Source organism: Bubalus kerabau, chromosome 10 (assembly GCF_029407905.1).
Source record: "Bubalus kerabau isolate K-KA32 ecotype Philippines breed swamp buffalo chromosome 10, PCC_UOA_SB_1v2, whole genome shotgun sequence".
Classification (NCBI taxonomy): Eukaryota; Metazoa; Chordata; class Mammalia; order Artiodactyla; family Bovidae; genus Bubalus; species Bubalus kerabau.
Window position 1 is genome coordinate 9,914,771 of NC_073633.1, and position 25,529 is coordinate 9,940,299.

At 47.0% G+C, this 25,529-nt stretch overlaps 1 long non-coding RNA gene across 2 annotated transcripts; it reads right to left on the reverse strand.

The window, feature by feature from the left end:
- Positions 1–7,140: 7,140 nt before the first annotated feature.
- On the reverse strand, positions 7,141–20,583 carry LOC129620388 (uncharacterized). Of its 2 annotated transcripts, none has more exons than XR_008698505.1 (3): positions 20,474–20,583; positions 19,761–19,876; positions 7,141–7,635 (listed from the first exon to the last, which is right to left on the reverse strand). It is a non-coding gene; the product is annotated as an uncharacterized LOC129620388 (long non-coding RNA). The 2 variants fall into 2 exon arrangements; XR_008698506.1 differs by lacking the exon at positions 20,474–20,583 and adding an exon at positions 20,139–20,247.
- Between the last annotated feature and the right edge of the window lie 4,946 nt (positions 20,584–25,529).

Consider the following 25,529-nt stretch of genomic DNA (forward strand, 5'->3'; position numbering starts at 1 on the left):
TTGAAATATCTGATCCATTTCCCTTTGTTTTCTCTATTGCTTTTATAGTTTTTGCCTTGTCTTTAAATATATAATCCTTGCCAAATTTGTTTTTAAAATCAAAGTAATCATCTCTCGAATAATTATCCCAAAACAGTCAGTTGACTAATCCACTTTCACGCTGACCTCAGTGTCTTGATGTCCGTGGCATTACTGTCTGTAGAGCTCCAGAGCAGGGCCTTGGAGTTGGGTGGACTTGGGTTCTGGGCCCCGCTCCGCTACTCGCTGGCTGTGTGACTTTGAGCAGGTCGAGTTCTCTGGGCTTATGTTTCCTGCTGTGTACAGCGCAGATCATCAGGATTCCTGAGTCACAGGACTTCTGGGGGATGCAGTGATGCCACACATTCGGAGCACTTAACAAACACCGTCGGGATTATTATTCCCTAAGTCCCCACCTCCTGCTTCGCAAGAGCCTGTGTCTGGGCCCCACTGTTTCTGTCCACTTCTGCCCCATAGTCACACCATTTACATGCCCCTGCTTACAGCATATTTTATATCCACTGGACAGTAAGCTTCTTGAGGACAAAGATGATCTTTTTATCTTCAGGCCTGTAGAACAGGTGTTCAATAAATACCCACTGGAAGAGGAGTGAGTAGCATGAACTCCCCTCCTTCTTTCATTTCTTGACCATTTTCTTGGCTCCTCTTGAGTATATTTTTCTTCAAATTAATTTTATTTAATTTGCAAAGGTCTTCTCCTAGGCACTAATGGGATTTTTATTGGCATTACAACAAGTGAACAGGGTAATTTGAGGAGCATCAACCTTACAACCTAGGAAACTTGATGATCTGTGTTGCGGTATCCCAGATCTCCTTTGTTGAGTTTTGCTAAGCTGTGTTGGCCTTGCCTGCTTGCTTGTAACTTCATTCCTGGGTATTTTTGCCATTTGCTTTGCTCTTTTGAAGCCATCTGGTCTGTGATAGTGACTGAACACCGAGGATCTTGGGTTAGATTCCTTCCTGCTGGCATCAGTGGTTCAGACCACTGGCTCTGGTGTTCAGGAGATCTGAGTGTGAATCCACTTAAAAAGTGTGTGACCTTGAGAAATCACCCACCACCCTTAGTCTCAGTTTCCTAGTCTGCTCCACAGGCTCACTGTGAAGATTAAATAAGACATTATAGGTACAGCTTTTAGGATGCTGCTAAGTAATGTGCAAATATGCAATAAATATCTGCTATTATGATTACTTAGTAATTTTAATGACATAAATATTTCATAACTCTAAGCAATGTACTATCATGCTGGGTGTTTTACTATTACTATACACAAAAAAATACTTCTAATTCCTCTCCCCACCTTATCTCTTTTGTTGCAGGGAGATCTTTCTGTTCACTAAGCACATGTGTCAAGTAGGCAGTCAAATGACTTTCCAGATTCTTAAAGATGATGCTGATGTGGAGATGTAGTAAGAGTGAAAGTGCTTTGCCCGAGATCAGATGGAGACTTGGGCTGCGGGACAGGAAATCTTGAGAGGGACTAGGAGGGTTTAGGAGAAAGATTCTGGGGAGTGAGAGAGACCAGAGAGAGAAGGGCAGAGCAGGAATATCAAATGTCAAGAGGATTTGGGAAGGAAATCCACACCCCCTCTTATCTCCTCCACTCCTACTCATCTTCATGGCTACCATGAGTGGGTTTTTTTTTTTTCCAACACCAGCAAGTGTTTCTCTGAAACCAATTCAACTGATTCTGACACTGTCTATCTGGAAGTGGCATCAGATCCCACACCTGTCCTATGAGACTGTCCCCCTGCCCCATTTCAGATACTAATCACAAGTCCAAGTTGTCATCCCTGTATCTGGCTGAATGGGTAGAGATTAGAGGCACCTATAACGCCCTCCTACATTCAGTGAATTTCCTAGAGTGGCTCACAGAACTCAGAGAAACCTTTTACTTTCTAGATCCCCAGTTAATTACAAAAGGATGTAACTCAGAAACAGCCAGATAGAAGCGACGCACAGGGCAAGGTACCAGGAAAAGGTGCGGCGCTTATGGGCGCCCCAGGAGTGCACCTCACTCCCCAGATCTCCACTCATGTGCCATCCCAGGAGCTCTACAAATCCAGTCCTTTGGGGTTTTTATGAAGCCCTCATTACATAGGCAAGATTGATTAAATCTTGGCCGTTGGCGATCGATTCAACTTCTCAGCCGTCTTCCCTTCCGGGAGGTGGGAAGGACCAGAAGTTTCAACCTTTAATCATGTTGGTTTCCCTGGCAACCAGCCCCCATCCTTAGGGGCTTTCCATAAGTCACCTCATTAGCATAAATTCAGGTGTGGTTGAAAGAGGTTTGTTATGAAGAGCAAGACACTTTGGTTGCTTTTAATGCCTAGGAAATTCCAAGGATTTTAGGGCTCTGTACCAGAAACTAGGGACAAAGACCAAACATATATTACTTATTATAATCATAATGGAAAAGCAGGAAGTTTTGAGCCTCCTCCTCCCCGGCCCAGATATCTGTCTGGGTCTTTGCATGGGGCCCTTTTGTCTCCAGACAGAGCAACTGACCTACCTCTGAGCTTTACCTGCTTACAATAGGTCCATGAGGCTGCAGGTCTCTTGCAGGCCCCCCAGGCCCTCTGGCCCTGCAGAAACCTGAGCCCACCAGGAAGCCATGCAGGTCCCTAGTGGCATGGGAGCAGGGGTGGGAGGGTGGGAGGGTGGGGGGCTGGGGTGTGGGGGTGCTGTGTGCAGCAGGAGTGGGGACTTGGCTCACTGGTCCTGGTCCTGGCCTGGCCACAGAGTCCCTGCCTAGGGGTGGGGATTGTGGGGGAGACGTGCGACCCTGTCAGCCTGGGTGTGGGGACGGAGCCCAGAGGCTGGTTCCCTGCCCGGAGCCCTCCCCACTGGCTGCTCCTGCCAGCTGGGCACCATTTCCGCAGTTCAGCGAGTTTACCAGGAGTGGAAGAATTTAACTACCACCATCACCCTCTCCCCACTCTCCCGACCCAACCCACCCCCGCCCCCCAGCAATTTGTAGCCCTGCCCCCACCCTTGTGTCCACCCAGTCTGAAATTCAGCATCAAGTCCCTCTGATGCCACAGCTTATTTCTTACCAACACCATGTGTGAATAAGTGTATTCTCTTATTGCTGGGCCCCAAGTGAGTTTCCTGACAGAGCTCCCACAGGGCGCATGCACGAGGAAGTGTCCTGGCAGGAACCAGATGGCACACTCTGATTGGGTAATTTGAAGAATGAGGCAAAGGGGCTTTTTACAAAGAAGAAGACAGGGTGCAGGGAAGCCCCTAAAAGATGGTATGGCGCCCTCAACTGGCTGCAACTGGGCACCTTTCTCTCTAAGGCTGAAGGGACAAGGGAGCTAGCAGGTTCCAACACCAGGACACAAGCAGGGGTCGGGGGAGAGGGGAGAACGGCCTAGAAGGAGCTGCGTCCTTGAGCAGGGGGCAGCAGTCATGCCCTCGGGGCACCCACCTGCACTCTCCCTGACCTCCTGCAGCTCTGCCCCTTGGCTGTGCACAGTGAGGAGCCAGGGGGCAATGGAGCTCTTTGAAACAGTGGGTCTTGTGGCTGGAGAGGTGTGGATCGCCAGGGTGAGATTGGCCACCCCAGCCAAGAGTCACACATCAGTCCCCAGGGAAGTAATGGCAAACACACCACAAGGCCCGCGGGCCAGACTCTTGTAAGTTGCATTTGTTTTTTTTGTTTGTTTGTTTTTTGTTTTTTTAAATTTTATTTTATTTTTAAACTTTACATAATTGTATTAGTTTTGCCAAATATCAAAATGAATCCGCCACAGGTATACATGTGTTCCCCATCCTGAGCCCTCCTCCCTCATTTGTATTAACGTATCTAATCCCTACTACAGTCCTCTGAGGTGGATGCTATTAATGTCAGCATTTCTCAGGGAAACTAGGCTCAGAGAGGTAAGATCCTTTCCCAGGGTCACCCAGCTACCAAGAGGCAGAGCTGGAAGCCAGATCCAGGCAGCCCAGCCAGAGTCTGAGGTCCAGGACACAGCTATGTGCTGTCCCCCAACTCCCACATCAGGGTCCCCAGGAGAGCTGCCTTCCCATGGCTCTGCACTGTAAAATGCGCTCTGGACCCTAATCGGAAGGCAGGACCCCTAGTAAGGTAAGATATACTCAAGAACTTCACTCAGGGGGAGCCGACGGCGAGAGATCGAGCTGGCAGCAGATGAAAAGAGCAATCAGGTTGGCTGCATCAGCTGATGGCCTGCAGCCCTGTGTGTGTTAAAATCAGCGTTTCAGCTCCCCAGTCCCAGTGAGAACCCTGGACCCAAGCCCTCAGCTGTGAATTTGCCCTGTATCTCTGGGCCAGGTGGGTGACCAGATGCCCTATGTGAGTCCCAGCAACATTGCTTATCAGCTGGGTCTGGGCTGCCATAACAAAATATCAAAGACTGGATGGCTGATATTACAAACGTTTATTTCCCACAGTTCGGGAGCCAGAAGTCGGGTGTCGCAATGCACTGGTGGGCTTAGTTCCTTCGAGCCTTGTGAAGGAGAATCTGTTCATGCCACTGTCCTGTTCCTCCGCTTGTAAATGCTGTTCTCCCTTGTCTTCTTCCCTCTGTATAGATTTCTCTGTGTCCAAATCATTCCCCGCCTCCCGTCATCCCACACACACACTGTGTTTTTTGGCTGCACCATTCGGCCAGTGGGATCCCAGTTCCCCAGCCAGGGGTTGAACCTGTGGCTTCTGCAGTGGAAGTATGAGGTCCTAACCACTGGACAACCAGGGCGTTCCCCCAATCTCCCCCCTTTTATAGGGACAACAGTCACACTGGGTTAGGTGCCATCCTAGACGATCTGTGGATCCTATTTCCAAATAAGTGCCCATTCCCATGTTAACAGCATCTTTTGGGGGGACACAATTCAACTGATAACATTGTCACTCCAGCCACCTTAAGAGCTGAGACATTTATTCAGTCCTTCATTTGCTCCCTTCGTGCCTGTAATGTGTACTGTGCCCTGGATGTTTTGAGACGCAAAGACATCGACATTAAGGACGGGTTCCCTGAGGTCAATATGCTCATAGCCCAGGGAGGCAAACCCATAAACAGCTAACAGGAGGGAAGAGATAGAAGGAGTAAGTGGCCAGGGAGAGAGTTAGGGGGTACCAGGAGATGCCGAGAATCGCTCTGGCTGTTCTCAGGGCTCTAAGTCTTGTGTAAACCAACCTTCCATGAATCCACTTGCATTTATTGTCCAAGTCACTGGCTTCACACTTGCCGTGCATTTGATGGGGTGGGGGGAGATGAGGGGGGTGGGGAGGGGCGCAGAGGAGGGCTTCCTTTTTCCTTATTGAACAAGAAATTTTTTTAAAAAAAGTAAGTCTTCCAAGCATATTCCAAACTGATTCTCTCAATAAATTCTTGAAAAAAAAAAAAATCTCTCAAAACCTGAATCTGGTGCCTGGGTTTTTTAGTCTGTTTCCCCAAGTTCTAATCCTGGCTCAGGTCTTACTGAGGAAAGCATGAGCTTCCATGATTCTACTCCTGCCCAGCTCCAAAGAGAGGGGTCCTCCCTTCCAACCGTCAGCCAGCATTCTCCAGCACAAAGAAGTGTGTTTCCCCAGGGAGCCCGTACTTTCAGCTGGAGTTTTCAGAATTACTCTAGAGTAAAAAGAAAATGTCCTGTTTTGAGTATTTACTGTCTGCCCAACATTGAGCTAAGCACTATACCCATATAAGTTCGTTTTTACCCTCATACGTATTCTGATCTACAAGTGATGGGACTTGGAGAGGAGAAGGCCCTTGCTTATAGTTACAGACGAGGCAACCATAAACAGCTGCTCAGGCTGTGCACTGAACAGACCCAGATGGTGACATTCATGAACTCTGTGAATTAGCTGGTAAGATCCAGTGCTAAGATTTGAACTGGCTCCCCAGCCCGGGCTGTCAATCACTATGCTGCATGCCTGTTTTTCAAAAGGAAATCCTGGGAGGGACTTCAGGGACTACCTTGCCCAGAGGCTGCAAACTGGGGAACCAAAAACTCATGTCCAACCTGTTTCATCTGTCTGGCACATTGGAGTTGATATTTACAAATTAGAAAATATTTACAAATTATTATTTCACATAAAAATCCAGAGTTTTTGTCTTCTCAGAAGACATTGGGCTCATTCTTACAAGATGGCGTTTGATGGGCCTGAGTAATGTCTCTCCTTCCACGGGGCATGAGTTCTCTACTCCATGGATGCTCCCACACATCCTTTGGTCTCAGACACCTGCTTGCCTCACTCATGTACATCACCTACCCGGCCCCCGCAGGCACTGGACTCTATGACTTTTGCTGCAAATACCCAGCATGCATACACAAGTCCTTGCCTGCTAGGTACTCACCAAACAAAAGACACCTCCTAGCCACCACTTCCTCCCCCACATGTCCTGCTTCTCTCCCCGGAGATACTCCTACTCATTCTTTGAGGTTCGGCTGTCACACCTTAATGAAGCCTCCTTCCATCGCACCTCTGATTGCCCCTCAAGCATTAAGATCAGCTGTTTACTTGTCGCCTCTCCAGATAATGGGCTTCCCGAGCACGCAGAGAGGCTTTGATCTCCGCCTCCCCAGTGTCCAGCGTGATGGCTGGCCCAGTGGCTACATGACTCTAATCAGCATTTATTCCGTTCTGTTTCTCTTTCCCTCTTCCTCCCGACAGGCAGGAAAACTGAGGATCAGAAAGGACATGTGACTTGTCCCAGAGCACATAACACAGACCAGAAAGAGGACAGAAAGAACCTGTTCTTTGGTGACCATGAATTCCCACTCTCCTGTTTTCTAGAATAGTGCATTCAGGGAGCAGGAGCTGGCTCAAAGACAACAGTTGGTCTTCTAATGTCTAGTTTAGGGCTCACAATCTCTTTTTCTACAAACAAATTCTAGTTCATGTCTTGCCCACAGCAGAAGTGTGAGCTCCCTGTCTGACTCTACTCCCATCTTAGCTCCAAAGAGCGGAGTCTTTCCTTCCAGACTCAGCACAGAGGGCACTGCTCCCTCAGGAGGCCCTCAGATTCCACTTGACATGGGAGTCAGCACCTGCTGAGCTGTTAGTGACATTCCTCTTGAGTTCTATTTCATAGCAGATTCAGGAAGTTTCTCTGGATTTCTAGAACATTTAATAACATAGCTGGGCAAGCAAGGATGATGGGGACCATTGGCATTTTGCAATTCTCTGAGCTAACAGAAGGCCATCTGACTTAATCCATTTCAGAGTTGCTGATAAGAATGCAGAGGAAAAGCTCAGTCCCAGGGCTGGAGGTCATTCCTGACCCAACCACATTGCTGTCCTTATTAATAGAGCACTGATTCTAGTCCCAGGACCTCCAGCTCTGCTGGGTTCCCCTGTGTGATGGCTATTCATAGACTCTGAGAGGTCTCAGCTTTCAGGCAGCCAGCCAAAGCCTGCCTGGCTCATTTCCCCTCCTGCGGGGGCCGCATTGCCTGCTAAGGCCAGCGGTCCAGATTGCAACCGGTACTGTTTCACTCACTCTCTTTCCTTTGGTGATGAACACTCTTCTAGGCCCCATCTGATTCTGTTTACCATTCACTAAGCTCTTCTCAGACTTTTAGTTGGGGGCTGGATGGGGGTCTCTGCCCTCACAGAGCTTATGGTCCTGTGGGAAGGACAGAAAATGAGGAGTTATCATAAAGCAAATTGTTGTTACTCAGTCATTAAATCACATCTGACTCTGGGACCCCATGGATTGAAGCACGCCAGGCTTCCCTGTCTTTCAACATCTCCCAGAGTTTCCTAAAGTTGTGTTCATTGAGTCAATGATGCCTTCCAGCCATCTCATCCTCTGTCGTCCTCTTCTCCTCCTGCACTCAATCTTTCCCAGCACCAGGGTATTTTCCAATGAGTCGGCTCTTCACATCAACTGGCAAAAGTACTGAAGCTTCAGCTTCAGCATCAGTCCTTCCAATGAATATTCAGGGTTGATTTCCTTTAGGATTGACTGGTTTGATCTCCTTGCTGTCTAAGGAACTCTCAGGAGTCTTCTCCAGCACCACAGTTTGAAAGCATCAATTTTTCAGTGCTCAGCCTTCTTTATGGTCCAACTGACATCCATACATGACTACTGGAAAAACCATGACTTCGACTAGACGGACCTTTGTCAGCAAAGTGATGTCTCTGCTTTTTAATACAATGTCTAGGTTGGTCATAGCTTTTCTTCCAAGGAGCAAGCATCTTTTAATTTCATGGCTGCAGTCAATATCCACAGTGATTTTGGAGTCCAAGAAAATGAAATCTGTCACTGTTTCCACTTTTTCCCCATCTATTTTCCATGAAGTGATGGGACTGGGTGCCATAATCTTCGTTTTTTGAATGTTGAGTTTTAAGCCAGCTTTTTCACTCTCCTTTTTCACTTTCATCAAAAGGTTCTTTAGTTCCTCTTGGCTTTCTGCCATAAGGGTGGTGTCATCTGCATATCTGACGTTATTGATATTTCTCCTGGCAATCTTGATTCCAGCTTGTGCTTCTTCCAGCCCAGCGTTTCTCAAGATGTACTCTGCATATAGGTTAAATAAGCAGGGTGACAATATACAGCCTTGATGTATTCCTTTCCCAATTTTGAAATAGTCCATTGTTCCAGTTGGATTCTAACTGTTGCTTCTTGTCCTGCATACAAGCTTCTCAGGAGACAGGTAAGGTGGTCTGGTATTCCCATCTCTCTAAGAATTTTCCATTGTTTGTAATGATCTACACAAAGGCTTTTGCATAGTCAATGAAGCAGAAGTAGATTTTTTTTTGGAATTCCATTGTCTTCTTCATGATCCAGCAGATGTTGGCAAGTTGATCTCTGGTTCTGCCTTTTCTAAGTCTAGTTTGTACATCTGAAAGTTCTTGGTTCATGTACTGCTGAAGCCTAGCTTGAAGGATTTTGTGCATAATCTTGTTAGCATGTGAAATGAGTGAAGTTGTGCAGTAGTTTGAACATTCTTTGGCATTGCTTTCCTTTTGGATTGGAATGAACACTGACCTTTTCCAGTCCTGTGGCCACTGCTGAGTTTTCCAAATTTGCTGGCATAATGAATGCAGCACTTTAACAACATTGTCTTTTAGGATTAGAAATAGCTCAACTGGAATTCCATCATCTCCACTAGCTTTGTTCATAGTAATGATTCCTAAGGCCAAATGATACAAATAAATACAATAAAGCAAAACAGTTACCGCATATGATGAGATACCATGCCAGGAAATATGTGATAGAGATTATTAAAAAACGAAAATGGGACTTCCCTGGTGGTCCAGTGGTTAAGAATCCACCTTCCAATGCAGGGGACGAGGGTTTGATCCCTGGTAGTGCCAAAGAATTGATGCTTTTGAACTGTGGTGTTGGAGAAGACTCTTGCGAGTCCCTTGGACTGCAAGGAGATCCAACCAGTCCATCTTAAAGGAGACCAGTCCTGGGTGTTCAATGGAAGAACTGATGCTGAGGCTGAAACTCCAATACTTTGGTCACCTCATGCGAAGAGTTGACTCATTGGAAAAGACCCTGATGCTGGGAGGGATTGGGGGAAGGAGGAGAAGGGGACGACAGAGGATGAGATGGCTTGATGGCATCACTGACTCAATGCACATGAGTTTGGGTGAACTCCAGGAGTTAGTGATGGACAGGGAGGCCTGAGGTGCTGTGACTCATGGGGTCACGAAGAGTTGGACGTGACTGAGTGACTGAACTGAACTGAAGGGAACTAATATTCATTGGAAGGACAGATGCTCAAGCTGAAGCTCCAATACTTTGGTTACCTGATGCAAAGAGGCGATACGTTGGAAAACACCCTGATGCTGTGAAAGATTGAGGGCAGGAAGAGAAGGGGGTGACAGAGGATGAGATGGTTGGAGGGCATCACCAACTCAATGAACATGAGTTTGAGCAAACTCTAGGAGATAGTGAAGGACAGGGAAGACTCGCGTGCTGCCATCCATGGGGTTGCAAAGAGTGGGACACAGCTTAGTGACTCAGCAACAAGGGAACTAAAATTCCACATGCTACAGGGCAACTAAGCCTGCATGCCAACAGTAGAGAAAATACCACAGCTAGAGAATCCCACGTGCTGGAGCGAAGACTCAGTGCAGCTAAAAAAATTTAAAAGTTAAAAAAAAAAAAAGCTTGAAGTAATATAGGTGTTGCCATCCAAAGCAGCCATGAAGGAGGGGTTAATAGCCCTAGGGATGGATAAGGAAAGGTGCTGGAGATAAACTGTTATCAAGGGCCTCATCCAAAGACCACCAGGGGCAACAGGTAGGTTGTCAAAGGTCGTCAAAAGCTAGGTCTGTTTATCTTGCAGTGGTAAGGGAGAGTCGCCCAGAGGAACCACGAGGCGGGATGGGGGGCGGTGGGGGTTGAGAAGGTTACTTAGAGACTTTGGCTTTGGGTGATTCTATGGTGAGATTAAAGAAGCAGGTTCTGGATTGGATATTGTCAAAGAGCAAGGGCAGTTCGCTCATGGGGTGTCTTAACACACTTTACCTAGGAGACAGTAAAAAAGCAGGAATCATTCACATTAATAAAAGGAGGGGGTGTTCAGTTATTTTTGTAGCTCTGAATGGCTTTTTCTCTGCCATGCTCAAAACACAGATGCGGCATGACCCTGGCTGAGCCCAGCCTTGCTGGGACTCAGTCTGTATTCTGTGAACACTGAGTGTTGTTTATACTCAGATGGGAACATCAGGGTCTGGCTGACAGCAGAGCCAGTTTTCACTTCCTCATTGATAAAAGAAAAAAAATCTGATTTCTAAATTTGGAAAAATACACACACACACGTATATATGTGTGTGTGTGTGTGTGTATGTGTTACACCACACATGTATATGTATATACGTGTGTGTATGATGTGTTTGTAGGACAGAAATCAAATACATGATTTATTAACAGTGCTTTTTCTTTTTTTTTTTTTTTAGTAGTTGACAAGCCTTTGCGGTATTTTTAAGGTCTGAAAGTTTCACATAAAATAAATTCTGGCTTCTGCTGAGTAAAAAGGGGAAGATTTGGCAACAATAAGCTCACATGAATTTCTTTTCTAAAACAAGTTATACCAGGATCTTTTGGATAAAGAAGGAACCAAAACCCTCAAGCCCTGCCCTGCTCTCTGATATTTAAAACTAGGAAAGTTCATTGTGATGCTCCTGACCCCATAGAGGCACCATATGCTAGTCATCCCCATAGAGAATTCATAGTAAAGAAAAGGAAATCTGGGTTTATGGGAGGAGCTGAGTTCACATGGCTGAAAGCTCCTCTGGATCCAACTACCACGCTTGGGATAGTGCTTAGAAAGAAGAGCTGAGTGTAGGATGTTCCCCAGGGAAGTTGAAATTTGGTGTCAAGCAGAAGGCACATCTGTGGCATCAACAGGAAGGGTCAGACCAGCCAGAGTGAGCTGCTGCAGTGGACAAGCGTCCAGAGGACTGGGCAAGACCCGTGTTCAATAGCGGTGCCTTGCCAGGTCTCCCGCATTGCAGGCAGGTTCTTTACCAGACGAGCCGCAAGGGAAGCCCATTAGTTGCTCAGTTGTGTCCAACTCTTTGTGACCCTGTGGATGGTAGCCCACCGGGCTCCTCTGTCCATGGAATTCTCCAGGCAAGAATACCAGAGTGGGTAGCTAGTCCCTTCTCCAGGAGAACCCCCCAACCCAGGGATTGAGCCTGGGTCTCCTGCAGTAGAGCCCAGATTCTTTACCGTCTGAGCCACCAGGGAAGCCCTAGGTAGCAGCAGGCACAATAGCAGAGAAGGATGTATCGGAAGGCCAGGCAGCCTCCAGTAAGCAGACTCTAGGCCACTGAGTGGATAACTGGGACCTCAGGCTTTGCAACCTGCTCTCTTATCTCAGCAAGTGGACAGTCCACCTAAGTTCTGTGACAAGTGCTCAGCTGACTTTTCTCTGTGTGGTCAGTCCTGGCTTCTTTCTTGAATGAGAAGGCTTTATGTGACTGGGTTCCAAAGTCACTGCAGATGGTGATTGCAGTCATGAAATTAAAAGACGCTTACTCCTTGGAAGGAAAGTTATGACCAACCTAGACAGCATATTAAAAAGCAGAGACATTACTTTGTCAACAGAGGTCCGTCTAGGTCAAGGCTATGGTTTTTCCAGTAGTCATGTATGGATGTGAGAGTTGGACTATAAAGAAAGCTGAGCACTGAAGAATTGATGCTTTTGAACTGTGGTGTTGGAGAAGACTCTTGAGAGTCCCTTGGACTGCAGGAGATCTAACCTGTCCATCCTAAAGGAAATCAGTCCTGAATATTCATTGGAAGGACTGATGCTGAAGCTGAAACTCCAATACTTTGGCCACCTGATGTGAAGAGCTGAATTATTGGAAAAGACCCTGATGCTGGGAAAGATTGAGGGTAGGAAGAGAAGGGGACGACAGAGGATAAAATGGTTGGATGGCATCACCGACTCAATGGACATGAGTTTGAGTGAACTCTGGGAGTTGGTGATGCTGTCGAAGGCCTGGCATAATGTGGTTCATGGGGTTGCAAAGAGTCGGACACGACTGAGCGACTGAAATGAACTGACATGACTGGGTCCCATCTGCCTCTCTGCCTTCATCTCATAGCATTCAGTCTCTTCCTCACTCTGCTTCAGCTACACTGGCTGTTTCATATGCACACTATGCACATTCTACCTCAGGGCCTTTGCACCTGCTGGTTTCTTGGCCTGGGCTCTTCATAAGACTGGACACTTTTCATCAGTCAGGACTTCTCTGCCCACTCTGTCTGAATAAGTCTCCCCTCTCACCTCCCGTCACTCTCTATCCTATGACTCTGTTTTATTTTTCTTCATAGCATATGTTATGCTCTGAAATGGTTCCATTTACTCTTCTTATGGTCAATTATTGCTTATCCTTTTTCACTGAAATTCATGTTTGTCTTTCTTGATCATCGACAAATTGCCAGTGTGTAGGATCGTGCCTGGCACATAGTAGGAGCTTCAACAAATTCATTTGTTGAATAAGTGATGACCCTTTCATCCTTGTCACTGGGGGCCAGCTCACAGCTGCCTGTCCCTGACTGATCTCTCGTGCGAAGCTGTGCTGTGCTGGACAAAGCCTTGGACTTGGGGTTCACTCCACTGCTGCCATTTTTTTTTAATGCTTTGAGGCTCTGTTTTCTCTTCTCTAAAAGAGGTACAATGAGTTAACCATATAGGCTGTGAACTCGCTCTTAGGGGGAGGATAAGTCAATCTTTGGTGTGTTTGTGAACTCTGGAGGGGGTGGAAAATATGAGTTACCAGCTTCCTGAAGCAGACTGAGAGCCAGAAAAGTGCATTTTCTAAAAAAAGCCTCTATGGGCACAGAAGCTGACTCGGCTGTACCTTCCTGGAAGCCTGAGGCTGGCATCGTGCCAGTGGGCACTTTGGGGAACAGTGAAGAGCCCAGCCCTGGAGGTCCCCCTGCAGCAGAAGTGAGGAAGGTGCCTAGTGTGGGCAGATCTGCCTTGCTGAGCGAGGGGGCAGCTGGCCCCGGAGTTCCCTGGGGCAGGACGCCCCGGGAGGAGAGGAGGGAGGCTGTGGATGTTCGAAAGTCTCCCAGATTTCAGTTCCTGTCTGTTCTGAGGAGCCTGGCTTACCTCCTCTGGGCAGAATTAGCTGCTCCTTCTCCAGTGCTCCTGCTGAAAATGGCCCATGAATCTGTGAATGCCATCATCTGGCTATACTGGTATTTTTATCCATGTATCTCTTTCTGTTCTAAATTCTAAACTCTTGGGATGAAGGAACCATGAGTTTTCAACTTACATCCAGAGGCAGCATCAGGCAGGACTGCTTTTCCAGGGCTGCCATTGAAAATGGTCCACATGTGGGTGATGGCGATTATTGGGTTGATTGGACTTGTTTATTCACAGGGATGCCTCTCTGTTGGCAGGGGTCATGTGTTTCGATCTTGTGTGCCCAGCTCTGAGAATGTAGAATGGACAGTCAGTAATGGTTTGCTGAATGATAAAAGAACAATCCAGATTGCCTGGTGGCATTCCCATTCCCACGTGAATCCTATGAATGTACACACAACCATGGCTCTGTCTGTGGCATCTCTCTCCGTAACTTTAGATTAGAAGGACTATAGCCAGCATGGAGTTTTGTCTCTTTCAAAACACCTACTACGGGTTTTTTGAACAGTAAAAGGCAACTGAAGGGTGCTATGGGAAGATGACCATCCACTGAGCTCTCGCAGTAACACCCTCAGGACAACGCGTTTTCTGATTGATAGCGGGAACCACTCAAAACAAGATTTGAACCCAAGTCAAGGGGAGGCCAGAGCCAGACACTTCTGATGCTTTAGGCCACCTGAGAGGCCATAATGGAACCTCTCTGATTCAGTGACTGTGAGCTCGAATGATCTGCCCTCTTCCAGCGCATGTGGCGAGAAAGTTATTCAGGCCCATGGCTGGGAGCCTAGCAGAACCAAGATTCCTGCAGAGGAGGCTGAGGGGGTATTTGGGCACTTGCTGGACACAGGCTGCTCTGCAGAAGGGCACAGCTTCTGGAGGCCTCTAATTATCAGCTAATGATTGACGTGGCTGCCAGGGCCCCAGACTAACAGGCAATGGGCCCTCCCGTGACCTCACCCACTGATCTTATCTGCAACAGGAGGGCACCAGCCACACAGTGGCTTTGCTTCTAGGACACATGCAAACTGCCATCCTCGGGGGCCTGGTGTGGCCAGAAGACAGCCCCCTTGTCCAGTCCCTGCCTGTCCTGGCCTTGCTGAGCAGGTGGCCCATCATCTCCCGGCAGCACCCCACACCCAGTGTCCATGATGGCAATGTATCTGCACTGCTCTCCATGGCCTCCAGCCCTTCAAACTACTGCAGCAGAGACGCCTGTTGTCTTTGGAGAGGTTCCCAAAGCTCAAATCAAAGTTGCTCTCTCTCCCATGAACGCCACTCCCAGATCTTTCCGTCTATTGCTAGGATCTTCTTCCTGGATCTACTCTTTCCCAAATCCGCCAGCTGAGAATTTGGCAGTTCATGGGCTGAGTTCCTTGTGGTTGTGAATATTCAAGCCGAAATATTCAAGCTTGGGGAGGCTTTCTTTGTGACTCTGAGGCCTGTAGTTCTAGGATCCCCCTTATTTCTGATAAGCCCTGCAAAAGGAACAGTGTGGACCCTGGAGTTGACCCTCTTCTCCTTGGAAGCCATGCATCAGCGGGCACACCGTTCATCCATCTCCCTGGAATTCCAGCTTCTCATCTGTACAATGGGATGTTAACAGCCACCTTACAGGATTATTGTGGAGCAAGTGGAAGTTTATAAAACTCCTTGCACAGTGCCAGACATATACGGGGTGGTTGTGGGCCAAGGTAGATCTGCTATCTGTGCAGGAACTCTGGCCACGGGCCTGAACTGAAGCACTTGAGGGTGGACGAGAAGCCCAATGCCCAATGGCAGGGCAATTCAAGTGCCTGCTCCCTTATTTCTATACTCCTTAGGTATGGATTTCATGTTTCCCTATTTCCCAAACATAAACAGCAAGTGCAAAGGTCCTAGGGCAGGAATGAGCTTAAGGAGTTCCAGGAACAGAAAGAAGGCTAGAAGGTAGGGAAGCAGTGGGAGAGGGAAAGGCCAGGAGGACAGGTGGGCAGGAGAGTTGCCATGCTTTGCATGGCTGCCAGTACTGCAAGGCCCCTCCTCATTCATCTCCTGCCTCCCAAAATTCAGAAGAAACTGCTTGGCTCTGAACTCTTTCCACGTTTGAGTTGCACTCTCGTGTGTACATCACACACTTTCTGACCTGGAAGTTATTTCTGGGCTTGTCCGACTGAGAGCTCCCCGAGGGCATCACAAGCATTATATTTTCATCTCTCTGTCTCAGGACCCAGGGACTGGTGGGCATGGGAAAGTTCTCAGAATTGATTGAGTGATTGAATCAGCTGTCACAGCAGGGTAGAGACTGTTAATAATGCAGGAACCTGTATCAGGAAGCACTAATGTTTCCAGCTCTCATGTGAATCTTGTACCACGCAAGCAATCAGAGCATCAGTCTATGTGTGGCCAATGAGAAACCTCCTAGCATCACTATGCTTTCTCAGAGTTGGGCTATCAATCCCTCATCTCAGAAACGTTGATAGACATTGGGGATTGGGCTTCGCAGGTGGCGCTAGTGATCTGCCTGCCAGTGAAGGAGTCTTATGAGAAGATGTGGGTTTCATCCCTGGTTTGGGAAGATCCCCTGGGGGAGGGCATGGCAACCCACTCCAGTCTTCCTGCCAGGAGAATCCCGTGGAGAGAAGGGGCCTGGCAAGCTATAGTCCATGGGGTCACATTGAGTTGGACACGGCTGAAGCGACCGAGCATGCATGCATCTGATTGGCGCACCTAGGGCTGGCCAGGCATCTCTCTTTAGGCAGGCCCTCTCCGTGTGGAATCGCTGCAATGGCTAGTTGGGCCTCTTCACAGTATGGCAGCCTCATGGAAGGACTGATATAACAGCTGAGGATTGCAGCACATAGGCTCCAGTGAACTGAGTAGAAAATGAATCTCCTTTTATGACCTAGCCTCCGAAGTCACATGATGTCATTTATGCCATGTTTTATTGGTGAAGAAGTTCCTAAATTTGGCTCAAATTCCAGGGAACCCCACTTCTTGATGAGAGGAGTGACAAGAATATGCAGATACTCTTGAAAACTGCCGCATCATGTTATCTCTACTTTCCTTTATCACAGATTGGTTTAGGATTGTTTGTGACCTATTTGTGGGCAATGAGAAAGTTTCTGAGGACATTTTTTCTTTCATGATAGGAAAGAATACTCCCTTTATGTAATCTCCCTTCTTTCTTGGGATACATTTATGATACTTGGAGCTGTGGCAGCCATATTGCAAGCATGAGTGAAGATACTGGTGATAGAATGGTAGGGATAGATTTGGGAGCTGGGAGGTATGTGGGTCCTTGATGACATGACTGAACTACTGCCTCTAACTTGCAATCACTTATGACCAGATTCCTTGACATGTGGAAGTAACAATCCCCCACTGTACAAACACCTTTGTCTGCACTTTGTTTCTTGCCACTGACCTCATCCCAACTAATGCTGGCTAGTGATATGATGAAACACACAGGCTTTGAAACAAGATCTCTCTGTGCTTAAATTCTACCTCTTCTTTTAGCCACTGCATGACCTTGGGCAAACCCTTAACCTCTCTGATCCTCCATTTCCTTACTGAGAAATGAAGGGAATAACTTTGCTTACCTCACTGGAAGGATAGGAGGATTACAGAGATCATGTATGTAACATTTTGCAACACAGAATTGGACACATCCTCCAAGCTCAATAAATTGTTACTAAGGATAAGTAGTGATTCTAAACCCAAATGGCAGGAGCTGTCACCTTTGTGAACCCCACAGCTCTGTGAGGTGGGTGTTTACATCTCTACTTTTGGAAGATGGAAATTAAGGGTCAGGAAGGTAAAGAGATTAGTCATAAGTCACATGGCCGGTTGGGGGGTGGAGTCAGGGCTTCCTGTCTGTTGTGTCTATCTGAGCCTTCCTTATCCAGTTGGGCGTTTCGTAATGACTCTTACAAGTCTTTGTCTCCTTGGAGAACCAGCCTGTTGAGATGGTGTTCTCTGAGACCCAAAGTTTCTTCATGATTCACGCTTTCCACCATAACCCTCTGTCAACTATCCATTCCTGTTAATTCAGCTTAGCTATATCCTCCCAATGGAAACAGTAAGACACTTCCTTTTCTTGGGCTCCAAAATCACTGCAGATGGTGACCGAAGCCATGAAATTAAAAGATGCTTGCTCCTTGGAAGAAAAACTATGAACAACCTAGACAGCATATTAAAAAGCAGAGACGTTACTTTGCCAACAAAGGTCTGTCTAGTCAAAGCTATGGTGTTTCCAGTGGTCATGTATGGATGCGAGAGTTGGACCATAAAGAAAGCTGAGCACCAAAGGATTGATGCTTTTGAACTGTGGTGTTGGAGAAGACTCTTGAGAGTCCCTTGGACTGCAAGGAGATCCAACCAGTCCATCCTAAAGGAAATCAGTCCTGAATATTCATTGGAAGGACTGATACTGAAGCTGAAACTCCAATACTTTGGCCACCTTATGTGAAGAACTGACTCATTTGAAAAAGACCCTGATGCTGGGAAAGATTGAAGGTGGGAGGAGAAGGGGACAACAGAGATGGTTGGATGGCATCACTGACTCGATGGACATGACTTTGAGCAGGCTCTGGGAGTTGGTGGTGGACAAGAAAGCCTGGTGTCCAGCTGCAGTCCATGGGGTCACAAAGAGTCAGACACTACTGAGTGACTGAACTGACTGATATCCTCCCAAAATTGCCTTCTCCCCATCCCCAGGGCCAACACCTGTCTAGGCCAACCTCCCTCACTGGGGTCACTGCAGGGTCCTATGAATGGCCTTCCCATGACTTCCCACAGTCTACAGGATTCTTTTCAAAACACAATCAGCTTACATCCCTCCAGCAGCTCTCTTCACTCTTAGTAGAAAGCGCAAACTCCCTGTGAGGCCTCTGGCCTGCAGCCCCCTGCTGAGTTCCGCATACCCCACCCACTTCCTCACTACAATTAAAGCCTTGCCCCGCGGCTGCCCTGCTCATATCCGTTTCTCCAGGCACCGGCCTCCTTCAGGTCTCACTCCCGCCAACTCCTCCTGTCTCTGTCTCCTGTCTTTATACCACACAGCTTTTCAGTGTGTGACTCCCCATCTGATTTTGAGTCGTTTCAGGCCTCACCTTAGCTGTGAGCCCCATGTGGGCAGTGAGGCAGTGTGGACTAGTGGCTAGGAGGCTGGGCTCTGGACTCAGACAAATTCATATCCTAGTTTGCTGCTTTTTGTAGACCTGTCCCAGGAGAAGTTTTACAGCTTCTTTCTGCCTTATTTTCCTAGTCTGTTAAATGAGGCTGAGGAGTGGACCCACCTCATGGGGTTGCTATGAATATTAAATGAAGCAAATCCATGTAACATTATTAGAGCAGAACTTGGGTCCTGGGCAGTGCCCAGTGAAAGGAGCGACTTATTCTTCTGGTTCTGTGGGCTGTACCACCCCCCCCACCCCCAACCCTCCTGCGGTCTGACATGGAGAGCCCCAGGAAGTGCTTAGTTGAGGAGCAAATGGCTTGTTACTCCTGTTCCCATCACAGGCCTGTTGAGGTGGGAAGCTGGATGCTGTCCCTGTTTTGCTAAGAAGGAAACACAGAGTGGGGAAGCAATCTGCCCGGGACACAAAGCAAGTCAGAGGTGGAGACAAGGGTCGAGCTCAAGGCTCTTGATTTTCACATCTCTGTCCCCCATCCATTCAGGGGATGGATGAGGCCCCGGGGAAAGGTGGCTGAATCCTCAGCAGCGGAGCACAAGGGACTCAGGCTGTCTCCTCCTCCCAGGGTCAAAGCCGGAGCTCTGATGCTTATCAAGATGGCCCTTCCATCCAGTCCTTGCTGGGCACAGAGCCAGCGGGGTGATTAGGAGACGTCTCGCAGGTGTCCTTGGGGACAAAGCAGCTGGGCAGGGAGGGGTATAGGCCCCAGAAGCGCAACACGGTGAGAGCCAGATCCCTAGCGTGATCTGAGCACCCACCATGTGCCCAGCCCAGGGCTGGGGGTGTCTGCCTAGGTGGTACACCAGCCTCCCCTCCTGCATGGAGTGAGCTTCCAAAATATAGATCTCACCTCATTTGTCCTCTGCCTACAACTCTTTCGTGCCCGCCCTTGGCCTGGCATTGAAGATCCTTGCCCTTGCTTGCATCCCTCTGAAACTCTCTCATGTACTCACCTGCTGGTGTCTTGCATATGTCCCTCCTGTACACTTCAAGCTCTGCTTAAAGATCTCTGTTGGATCTCCGGTATCTCTCACAGCACCTGGAATCCTCTGATGCTCAGTGGATAGCCCTTAAATGCATGAATAAATGGGTGAATGAAGGTGGCCCCAGCTACCTCTCTAGTCACATCTCCTAACAGTATCCCCCTGTCCCCATCCTAGATTTTATGGAGGGAGGAGGGTTCAGGATGGGGAACACATGTATACCTGTGGCAGATTCATTTCGATATTTGGCAAAACCAATACAATATTGTAAAGTTTAAAAAAAAAAAAAAAAAGCCCCTTTGAAGTTCCCAGACAATGTCCTTTCATGCCTCTATGCATTGCACGCACCATTTTCTGCCTGCAGTGCCCTTCTTTCTTAGCTTCCTGATGCCTACCCATCCATCAGGGCTCAGCCCTTCTTGATCTTTTCTTTTCCTGTCTCCAACTTTCACGTTCCTCCCTGTCATTCTCCCAAGGCCTCTTTCTTGCTCTTTGGGAATTAACGATATCTTGAACCATGAGCTCTTTAAGAATGCCACACTTGACCCATCTCCTCAACCTCAGAACCTAGCCAGGTCCTTAAACCTGGCATGCACTTGTAAACAGTTGCTGAAAGATGAATTAATTTAATCCTCATATACCCTAGGCACTGGAAATCCTTGGCATTTGGTAAATGTGCTTACCACTGGTAAGCAGCAAAGCCTGTTTGGTCCTAGGCATGGAGCTGGGTGGTCTGTCTCCTAGGCCATGGAATCTGATGGATCTTGGCTCTGCCACAGACCAGCTGTGGCACAGGGACAGGTTTCGACCTTTCTGCTTATAAAATGGGGATAATAGGATCTTCCTCACAGAGATATTGAGAGTTCAGTGAGATGAGTCTCATTAAACGCTCGGCCAGAAGCCTGGCATACGATAAATGCTCGATAAATGTGCGCTGCTATTTTTGCTGTCATTGCAAATGCTGTCTTGACTCCATGTCACGCACTCCATTCTACTAACCAATTTGGTTACAGCTACACAGACTAAACTAAGAAGTGACCACACTCAGTCAGATGGTTCTCGATCTTTGATTGCCAAGGTAAAAGTCAGTGATACTTGAGATAAGCTCTGTCTCTGTCATTGATTTGAGGAAATTAGGATCTCTGATCCCAGGGTGAGGGTGGGGGTGAGGAGCTGGGAGAAGTAAGGTGGTCATCTTTGCAGGGCTTATCTCAGCCCGGAATGAATAGCCCCAGCGGCAAGATCACTAGGACCTGTCCTATCCTGGCAGCCTGTAAGGCAGGAGGTTGTACAGCGAAAGAGCACAAACAGGAACCACCTATCAGGACCAAAGGGTTCACCAAGCCAAACAGAGCCCTTTGTGGAATCAGGAAACTGATTAGCGATCACTTGCTCTGTGGCTGGAGTTTTCACACACACGAGCTTTCTTGATTTCCCCCACCTCCCACTGAGTCAAACAGCTTGTGGAGAGATTGTCGGCACCTGCCAAATAGCACACAGACATCCTCCAGCAATCCCTGCGGGTATGTGGGAGCCACAAGACAACTGTGGGCTGGTAGCTTGTGAGCCAAGTAGATGTGGGTCACTTGGGGCCAGGACAACTGAGAGCCAGAGTACCTCCTCCATCCGCTCTACTTCCTCTGCTCTGGTGGCCCTGGAGACCACGTGCTCTATATGATGTAGTTGTGGGACAAAGCTGTGCTGTGAGTGAGAAAGCATCTTTGTTATGTGAGGAAGCATTTGTTATTGTGGCAAATCCTAGCCAAATCCTGACTAATAGAGAATAATTTTTCTCTTTTCCAGATAAGGAAATGTAACCTTCTGGACTTGAAGTGACTTGCACAAGGTCATCCAACTAGGAAACGGCAAAACTGGGAATGTGCTATTGGCAATTAGACTTAACGTCTTTTTAGGACTCATTTCAAGCCAGAATTCTAGGCTTCTCTCGAAAGCTAGGTAATCTCAGGGTCCGAAGTTGGGATGAGCTAAGAAAACACAGCAAGAGAACCTACTATATATTAATAGCTCAGGGAACCCAATTCTGTGCTCTGTGGTTACCTAAATGGAAAAAAAAAATTCAAAAAAGAAGAGTTATATGTATACATATACCTGATTCACTTTGCTGTATAGAAGAAATTAGCACAGCATTGTAAAACAACTATACACCAATAAAAATCAACTTTAAACAAGAGAGCTCTTGGGCGGTGGTCAGGTAAGATAGGGAATCTGAGCAGATCCAGGAAATGACATAAGCAAATGAGGAACCCCAGCCTCAGCTGAGGAAGTGGGGTTTAGGTGTGCAGCTCAGGATCCAGGTCAGAAGGAGTTTTAGGGAGAGCCTGTGGTTACCTCGAGGTGAGCAGGATGAGCACGCATGGTTGAAAGATGAGCTCAGCCCCTGCAGAGGTCATTTCCACGGGCAAGATGTCTCCCCGGCTGAGAACAGTAAGTGAAGAGCCTGGGAATTCAATCAAGGCTTTGGAGAGGCAGAGGAGGAGGTGCTTCCCGAGGGAGATATGGCATAACAAAGAATATATCTGGTTTTCATCCTGCCATGGATCTCTAAAAACCTTTAAAATTTCCTGAATGATAATAGTGTCTTTGTTGTGCTAATGAAGAGATCACAGTGAGACCCTAAATAACCTCAGGATGGGGACTGGTCACCTGAAAAACCAAACTTATCATTCAGTTCAGTTCAGTTGCTCAGTCATGTCTGCCTCTTTGCATCCCCATGGACTGCAGCACGCCAGGCTTCCCTGTCATCACCAACTCCCAGAGTTTACACAAACTCATGTCCATTAAGTTGGTGATGCCATCCAACCATCTCATCCTCTGTTGTCCCCTTCTCCTCCCACCTTCAATCTTTCCCAGCATCAGGGTCTTTTCAAATGAGTCAGCTCTTTGCATCAAGTGGCCAAAAGTATTGGAGTCTCAGCTTCAACATTAGTCCTTCCAATGAACACCCAGGACTGATCTCCTTTAGGATGGACTGGTTGGATCTCCTTGCAGTCTAACGGACTCTCAAGAGTCTTCTCCAACACCACAGTTCAAAAGCATCAATTCTTCGGTGCTCAGCTTTCTTTATAGTCCAACTCTCACATCCATACATGATTACTGGAAAAACCATAGCCTTGACTAGATGGATCTTTGTTGGCCAATTAATGTCTCTGCTTTTCAATATGCTGTCTAGATTGGTCTTAACTTTCCTTCCAAGGAGTAAGCGTCTTTTAATTTCATGGCTGCAGTCACCACCTGCAGTGATTTTGGAGCCCCCCAAAATAAAGTCTGCCACTGTTTCCACTGTTTCCCCATCTATTTGCCATGAAGTGATGGGACCAGACGCCATGATCTTAGTTTTCTGAATGTTGAGTTTTAAGCCAACTTTTTCACTCTCCTCTTTCACTTTCATCAAGAGGCTCTTTAGTTCTTCACTTTCTGCCATAACGGTGGTGTCATCTGCACATCTGAGGTGATTGATATTTCTTCCAGCAATCTTGATTCCAGCTTATGCTTCCTCCAGCCTAGTGTTTTTAATGATGTACTCTGCATGTAAGTTAAATAAGCAGAGTGACAATATACAGTCTTGACGCACTCCTTTTCCTATTTGGAACCAGTCTGTTGTTCCATGTCCAGTTCTAACTGTTGCTTCCTGACCTGCATACAGATTTCTCAAGAGGCAGATCAGGTGGTCTGGTATTCCCATCTCTTTCAGAATTTTCCAGTTTATTGTGATCCACAGAGTCAAAGGCTTTGGCATAGGCAATAAAGCAGAAATAGATGTTTTTCTGGATCTCTTGCTTTTTCGATGATCCAGTGGATGTTGGCAATTTAATCTCTAGTTCCTCTGCCTTTTCTAAAACCAGCTTCAACATCTGGAAGTTCACAGTTCATGTATTGATGAAGCCTGGCTTGGAGAATTTTGAGCATTACTTTACTAGCGTGTGAGATGAGTGCAATTGTGCGGTAGTTTGAGCATTCTTGGCATTGCCTTTCTTTGGGATTGGAATGAAAACTGACCTTTTCCAGTCCTGTGGCCACTGCTGAGTTTTCCAAATTTGCTGGCATATTGAGTGCAGCACTTTCACAGCATCATCTTCCAAGATTTGAAATAGCTCAACTGGAATTCCATCACCTCCACTAGCTTTGTTCATAGTGATGCTTCCTAAGGCCCACTTGACTTCACATTCCAGGATGTCTGGCTTCAGGTGAGTGATCACACCATCGTGACTATCTGATCCTTTTTGTACAGTTCTTCTGTGTATTCTTGCCACCTCTTCTTAATATCTTCTGCTTCTGTTAGGTCCATACCTTTTCTGTCCTTTATTGAGCCCATCTTTGCATGAAATGTTCCCTTGGTATCTCTAATTTTCTTGAAGAGATCTCTAGGTTTTCCCATTCTTTGTTTTCCCCTATTTCTTTGCACTGATCACTGAGGAAGGCTTTCTTATCTCTCCTTGCTATTCTTTGGAACTCTGCATTCAAATGTGTATATCTTTTCTTTTCTCCTATGCTTTTCACTTCTCTTCTTTTCACAGCTATTTGTAAGACCTCCTCAGACAGCCATTTTGCTTTTTTGTATTTCTTTTCCATGGGGATGGTCTTGATCCCTGACTCCTGTACAATGTCATGAACCTCAGTCCATAGTTCATCAGGCACTCTGTCTATCAGATCTAGGCCCTTAAATCTATTTCTCACTTCCACTGTATAATCATAAGGGATTTGATTTGGGTCATACCTGAATTGTCTAGTGGTTTTCCCTACTTCAATTTAAGTCTGAATTTGGCAATAAGGAGTTCATGATCTGAGCCACAGTCAGCTCCTGGTCTTGCTTTTGCTGACTATATAGAGCTTCTCCATCTTTGGCTGCAAAGAATATAATCAATCTGACTTCAGTGTTAGCCATCTGGTGATGTCCATGTGTAGAGTCTTCTCTAATGATGTTGGAGGGTGGTGTTTGCTATGACCAGTGTGATCTCTTGGCAAAACTCTATTAACCTTTGCCCTGCTTCATTCTATACTCCAAGGCCAAATTTGCCTGTTATTCTGGGTGTTTCTTGACTTCCTACTTTTGTATTCTAGTCCCGTATAATGAAAAGGACATCTTTTTGGGGTGTTAGTTCTAAAAGGTCTTGTAGGTCTTCATAGAACCGTTCAACTTCAGATTCTTCAGCAAAATGATCTCTGTTCATTTCCAAGGCAAACCATTCGATATCATGATAAACCTATCATTCAGTTCAGTTCAGTAGTCAGTTGCGTCCGACTGTTTGCAACCAGGGTTGGAACTTTGGGCCAGCCTGACTTCGAAGGAGGGGAGGGGTTGAAGACTGCATTCAATTATGTGGCCAATGATTTACTCAGTCATGCCTATGTAATGAAACCCCAATAGAAACTCTGACACCATGGCCCAGTGGAGCTTCCTGATTGGTGAATATATTGGTGTGCTGGGAGGGTGATGAGTCTCTGTTCCACAGAGGATAAAAAAGCTCTGGATCCTTCTCTTCAGACCTCATCCGATGTGTCTCTTCACTTGGCTGGTGCTGATCTGTACCCTTTAAAATAAAACTGTAATCATAAGTATAGCACTTTCAGTGCATTCTGTGAGTCATTCTAGAGAATTATCAAGCCTCTGGGAGCCATGGGAACCTGGAAATTTATAGTCAGCCAGTGAGAAGTGTGGGTGGCTCCTGAGACTGGTGGCTGGCATCTTAAGTGGAGGCAGTCTTACAGAAGAGATCTTAG